Here is a 7,599-nt window from a genome sequence, read left to right as displayed (position 1 = left end):
TTAAACAACTTTACCGTAATACCTGAGTTGGTGTTATTTTCCGTTGGTTTTGGAGAGGTTTCTTGATGGCTCTTTGATTCATATTTCTTCTTTTTGTTGAAGTAGACTGTCTTCCACACCCCTATTTCTTCTTCCACTTTTTTGATTGATTGCTCCTTGTCTTGTGGTGCTTGGTCCTTGGCATGTATTTTTTTATCCATGGCTTCCTTCTGAATGTAATTACACTGAGTCTGGATGTGGCCCAATCGTCCGCAATTTTTGCATAATTGTTTTTCACCTCCGTAGTGTATATATTGCTTATGTTGGCCAATATAGATGTAAGGTTGAACAGGAGTTTCCAGCAGTAGCTCAACACAAAGCCTAGCATAATGACCTCTGACCATGGTGGAAGTGCAAACATCTATTTTTAATAATTGCCCTATGGCATTCCCAATTTTTTCTAGGAGTTTTCCATCGTAAAACTCTGTTGGCGATTGTGGCAATCTGATCCAAACTGCTGAAATTGTTAATTTTTCTTTGTTTGCTATGAAGTTTGGTTTCTATCTTGTGATTGATAAGTAGTGGCTGTTGATAAACCATGGTCCATGGATGAGGCCCTTCTCCATATTTTCTTTCGTAGTAAACTTGATGATGTAGTAATCATCCCCTAGATCGATTAGTGAGAAATTTTCCGAGGGCCGCCACAGTTCTTGGATCTTCTTTTTTAGGTAGTGGTGTAGCATTCGTTTTCCAAATAGCTTAACTATTAGTGAGAATTTCCAAGGTTCATAAATTCTCTGCTTCTCTTCCTCGGTTAGAGCTATTGTTTTAATTCCTCGTGTATTGAGATCTATTAAATGCTCTTGCACTCCATTTTCTGGGAAGATTTCTCCTACGATTTTCGGATAAAGTTCATTGGGTTTGAGGCTAGTAGCTTTTCTTTGAAAGACGCTTTGTCTTCCACGCCATTTTCTGAGGTGTTCTCATTAGTGATACCAGGTGGTTTTGGTGGTGGAGGAATGGGTGTTGCTGTTTCATAGTACTGGGAATTCATTTGAGAGAGAAAAGACTCGTCTTCATTTTTCAGGGAAACTTTTAGTTTTTCCACACTGACTTGTTTATTCATGCAAAACTTCATATTTTAGGAGAACCTTTAGTTTTTCCACACTGACTTGTTTATTCATGCAAAACTTTACTTTTTAGGGGAACCTATAGTTTTTTCACACTGACTTATTTATTCATGCAAAACTTCATTTTTAAGTCAGAGGAGCCTTTAATTTTTTCACACTGACTTGTTTATTCATGCGATGTTAACAAAAGGCTAAATTTGTACTTTAACTCCTTATTTTTTTTAAATTACCTTTGTTAGTGCTCTATATGGAGTAACGTTCAATTTCGAATCTAAAAGATAATTACATGTATAGTTTATTATAAGCATCATTCAATAACCTAATAAAAAAGATAATCAATCTGCTATTATAGGTTAATCAACACTAGTAAAAATATATTTACATTATCTATGTATTTAACTTAAACCCGTTACATTTTGATGTCTTTCTATTATATTGCCCCTTTTTCCTTCTCCATTTTTGGGGATTAATTTTCTCATTAGCATTTTCGTATCAATTTCTTGTATTCCTTTTTTATCCCACTTACTCCACTCATGAATCGAATCCAAAATTTATTGGTTTAAGATGAAATCCGTTGGTAAAGAAGATCCCAGTGAATTAAAGGTTATGGTGATCCCTGTATAAGTATCAATTTATTACTTACGAGTTTAAGTTCTATGCGATAATAGATAAATTTATCATGACAAACAAGATCTTACCATCTAAAAAAATAGACTAAACAACATATCATAACAAGCAAAATTAAACAGATAGTGTAATTCTTCTTTTATATTATCAATGTATAACTTACACTCATATCTTATCAAAGAAGAAGAAAAACATATAGAAACGGAACGTAAAAGCTTTATCTGAATCTAAATAAAGGGCTAGTCGTCCCGTCTAATATTAGAAAGCCTTTTGTGAAAATTGGAAAACATATATGGTCTCTCAATCACTTGTTATGATTCTTAATACTATAAAACCGTCTTTCTGTTAAAATTGATTTAATTGAATATTCTTTTCCTTCATAAATTGCGCAACATTCACTTAACTCTCGTTTGGTCATAGATTTTGCTAAATTTTTTCCAAATTTATTTTATTAAATACCTATTTGTTTATAGATTTATCCATATTTTGGCAAATTTTTAAATTCCAAAACCAACTCAAGAGCTATTTTTGGCACAAAATATTATCATTTGATTTTTTTTTTAAAATTCAAAAATTGCTTTAATTTTTGTATTTTATAAAAAAGCTCACTTTCTGTTATCATGACCCAACTAATCCATATCTACCCACTTTTCTCTTATTAAACTCACGCGGCTTTGCCCTTCTCTATAAACTGAAGAAAACCTTCGTCAAAGTTGTTGTGCCAATCTGTGGCAATCCATCAAAAAGATAAAATTTGAAGGTAATTTGCTCATATCTACTAATGTTTGTACATATTTTCTTCAGATTTGTTTCACTTGTTTTATATGAATTTTCTTCAAATTTGTTTCGCTTGTTTTATATGAATTTTCTTCAGAGTTGTTCGTTATTTTTGATATTTTTTAAAACTTAAGGGCATAAGTCACATTTAAGGTTTTTCAAAAAAAAAAAATGAAATATGTTTTGAAAAATTATGTCCAAACAGATTTTCATCTTCAAACCAAACTTCGCCTAAATCAGATTTTTCAAAACAAATTTGAAAATCTATGGCCAAACGCTAGCTTAGATTTAGGTGATACTATTGTTAAGAAGGCAAATATGATTTCGGTTATGTATGGCCTAAGCTATGCAATTTTAGTAAAGGTCGATAACGTAGAAATACTCCCGCTTTGTGTATATAATAAAAAATTGTAACAAGTCCATGAAAAAGCTTTTTACCACACTTATATGAAAAAAGCTTAAAACAGTCAACCATCTCTCTATAACAGCCTCGTTTGTTCCAATATTTTTGGCTTTTATAGTGAATGACTGTTATACATCTGTAATAGCATTTGACATTTAAATATTTTTTGGCCGTTATATATAAAAATTATCCAAACAATTATTTTTTCTTTTCTAATGTTACATATTAAAAAAAATTATTCAAATTTAAAATCTTAAAGGATATGCATATTTCACTAGTTAAATATTGAAGAAAACTAATATATTATTAATAAATTCATAACTAAATGATAAAGATTTAAACTCTAAGGCACACATTTAAAGCTACTTAGAAAAATAAATTATTTCAAGATTAATGGAAGAACTTTGTAATTGTAGCTTGTTTCGTAGATTTCATTCTCTTATTAGCGATATAACGCTTGAATTGGCGAAGATTCGTATCGAAATGTTTAGAAAAAAAGTATCCAATAGCTTTCACGTAAGACGATCTACGAGCTTAACAATTAAATCTTCAATCTAAATATTTTTTAGCATTCATTCAATAGAAAAGATATCATGTGAAAATCTTCAAATTTTATGTTTTATGCAAAATAGAAACTTTGTGCAATGAAAACGATTGTGTGCATATTTTAGAATTATTATTAATAACCTTAAAGATTTTATATGGTTGTCATAAATAGGTAATTTTACAAAGAGCATTCTGCTATAAATATGGTTGTTGCTATTACAAGTGAAAAGTTGTTATAGAAAGGTAAAATATAATTTAAAAAATTAATTCTGAGAAAAACTTGGCTTTTATAGTGAATGACTGTTATATAGGTGTCACGACCCCAACCCTGGCCGTGATGGCGCCCAACACAATGCTAGGCAAGCCTGACCAATTAACATCCCACAATATCTTTCTTTATAATTCAATACCAATTTTCGGGATTTAATACCAATTTAATATAAATAGAAGTATGAATTTAACAGATGAAATGTGCGGAAACCATAATCACGAAAAATCTCTGCAAAACAGCCCACTGATCCGGTGTCACAAGTCTGAGCCTCTAATACAAAGTTTCAACAATCTAATACAGAAATATGTCTAAAATGCGGAATAATAAGTGGAGATAGAAGGAGAAATCGGGTCTGCGAACGCCATGCAACTACCTCAATAACTCCGATGAAAATAGAACGGCAGGAAAGCTTGCTCTATGCCTTATGAATACCTGTACCTGCATTCATGGTGCAAGGAGTAATGTGAGTACTCTGACCCAGTGAGTAATAATAATAAATAATGGTTGACAGTATGAAATTACGTAAAGGCACTAAGCAGTTTTATACCAAAACAGTAAAATTGTTTAAGCAGCAGTGAATGAGGAAATCATGTGAAATTCTTTAAACTAGGTAAAACAGATATAATCAGTATAAATCAGCTCCTCGAGCATTTCAGTTCATTTATTCGTTCTTATCCTCAGTTCTCAATTCATATACTTCTCACGATAACCGAATCAATAAATATATATACCGCTGTGGCGTGCAGCCCGATCCGTATATCGTTGTAGCGTACAACCCGATCCATAATAATAATAGTCGACTGCGCTCATTGGGGGTGTACAGACTCCGGAGGGGCTCCTTCAGCCCAAACGCTATATAATTGCTGCGGCGTGCAGCCCGATCCATATAAGTAATTGCTTCGGCGTGCAGCCCGATCCATAATATGCATAATATATATATCTGCTGCGGCGTGCAGCCCAATCCATAATATGTAATTGTTGTGGCGTGCAGCCCGATCCATAATATGTAAAATATCCTCACTATTGGGTCCTCGACCCCTCTCAGTCATTTAAAAATCACAGCCTTTCAGGCATAATGTACGGTCGGGATCTCAGCCCTCATATCTCTTCCTATTTATGATTAACATTTCAAAAATCTAGTTCATATCATTCTTAAACAATTGGAAACATGACTGAAGATATAAATTCTTTAACAAAATAAGTGAGGAAAACTAGTCAAAAATCCCCTAAGGGTTCTACAGGTCGACACAAGGCCTCAAGCATGACAACAAGCCCAATTCACAATAATAAAGTATATGTCTCAATAAAAAATGTAGTAAAATATCATTCGGGATGGACCAAGTCACAATCCCCATAGCATTGAACCTCACGCTCGTCACACAACGTGTATCTCAACTTAGTATGGCACTATGTTGTGCAAATCCGGAGTTTCAAACCCTCAGGACATCATTTAAAATCATTACTCACCTCAAACTGGCTAATTCTCTAGCTCGCGATGCCTTTGCTCCTCGAATTGGCCTCCACGCGCGTCGAATCTATCCAAAATCAGTATGAATACGTCACAATATGCTAAGGGAACAAAGCCCAAGCGAAAACATTCGAAAATTATCAAAAATCCCGAAATTAGCAAAACCCGAGCCTCGGGCCTACGTCTCAGAATCGGGTAAAATTTACATTTTCAGAATCCTCATACCCTTACGAGTCTAACCATACCAAAATTATCAAATTCCGATACCATTTGGTCCTTCAAATCATCATTTTACATTTTAAAAAGGTTTCACAATTTTCTACCGAAATTCCATCCCAAATCACGAATTAAATGATGAATTCAGTGATAGATTCATGTATTCTATCCAAATCTGAGTTAAAATCACTTACCCCGATGAATTTCTTGAAAAACCTTCAAAAAATCGCCAAAATCCGAGCTCTCTAGGTCAAGATATTAAATAAAACCCAAAACCTCGTATTTATAGGTACCCCCTCAGAATTCAGCTACCGCGGTCCGCACTAAATCGACCGCGGTCCGCACAAAAACGATTGCGGCCACACAGGCCCCCCTCTACAGTGATAAGTTTTAGTATTTTGGCCATACTTTTGCTACAGATGTCTAAATTGCGATATCTTTATCTTTCTGGAAATTAGACACGAAGGGCTACAACTTTCATTTTTGAATCACCTCAAAATTCCTTGTAGATCAAAATATATGAGCTTCCGAAGTTGGACCAGCGATGTAACGACCCAAAATCCCAACCCGGTCGTGATGGCGCCTCTCGTGAGGACAAGGCCAGCCAATCAACAAAATAGTACATCTCTTTATAATTACTTAGCAGGAATAAGTCTAAATCATGAGCAATATAATCTTAAATGCGAAATAAACGTGATAGAATAAGGAAAACCATCCCAACTCAGCCCAAAATCGGGGTGTCACGAGTCATGAGCTACTACAGAGTTTACTAATATTTTACAAAGTCTGGAATTATCATAAATAAAAAAGATAAGGGAGAAAACGGGGTTGCGGACGTCAACAGCTACCTCGTTACTCCTAGTCACCGCCTGGTCTGGAAAGAATCAGCGCTCAGGAGCGAACTCAGCTCTGCCTGTATCTGCACACATGGTGCAGGGAGTAATGTGAGTACTCTGACCCAGTGAGTAATAAAAATAAATAATGACTGAAAACATGAAATCTCATAACGGCACAATATAGCGCTATCCCAAGCAGTAAAATCAGTTATACAGTAAAACAGTGAGTATCAGATAATTTTTCTTTTAAAACAGTGAAGCCAATTAATTTCCACAGTAAGGATAAATCAAAGGCTTTCCCCTCGGGCTCAATATGTAAATCTCAGTACAGTATCAGCCCCTCGGGCTCACTCCCAACTCACCAGCACACAACATCAGCCCCTCGGGCTTACTCCCAACTCACCACACACAAGAAACGGCCTCTCGGGCCCACTCCCAACTCACCTGGGTACCCTGCGCTCACTGGGGGTGTGTACAGACTCCGGAGGGGCTCCTACAGCCCAAGCGCAATATCAATAGGCCTGAAAGCCTTCACACATCACACACGAGGCCTGAAAGCCTCCTCATATAACACTCGAGGCCTGAAAGCCTCCTCACATCACTCAACATATCCTCACGTATGGCCCTCGGCCTCAATCAGTCCAGAAAATAATCATAAGCCTCTTGGGCATCAGTAAAACAATAGTGCTCAGCTCAACAACATTATAAATATCATTAAATCTCGAGTTGAGTATAAATGTAGCTGAGTTCACAAAATAATATAATTCAATTGGACTGAGTTCAAATAATATTTCAATTCGTGAGGAAAATAGTGATGTAAATTCACAAAAGATTTCAGATAATTGGCACGAAGCCCAAATATGGCAATAAGCCCCAATCATAGTGAAAAACAATAAATCTTTATCAATTACGCGGTAAAAATATCAACTGGGATGGACCAAGTCACAATCCCCAATAGTAAATGACCCCGCGCTCGTCATACAACGCGTGTCTCATCTCAACATAGCAGTATGTTGTGCAATCCGGGGTTTCAAACCCTCAGTGCATCATTTAAAATCATTACTCACCTCGAACCGGTGAAATCTATAGCTTGCGACGCCTTTGCCCCTCAAATCGGCCTCCACGCGCGTCGAATCTAACCAAAATCAGAGCGAATACATCACAATATGCTAAGGGAACAATACCCAATCGAAAATACTCGAAAAACACTAAAAATAACGAAGTTGGCAAAACCCGAGCCCCGGGCTCACTTCTCGAAAAATTACGAAAGTCACATTACCGGATTCCTCGTCTCTCCACGAGTCCGTACATATAAAATTTACCAAAATCGGAGTTCAAATGGCCCC

The sequence above is a fragment of the Nicotiana sylvestris genome, chromosome 5 (assembly GCF_000393655.2).
Source record: "Nicotiana sylvestris chromosome 5, ASM39365v2, whole genome shotgun sequence".
NCBI lineage: Eukaryota > Viridiplantae > Streptophyta > Magnoliopsida > Solanales > Solanaceae > Nicotiana > Nicotiana sylvestris.
The sequence above is the reverse complement of the archived record's forward strand: the minus strand, read 5'-3'. Positions refer to the sequence as shown.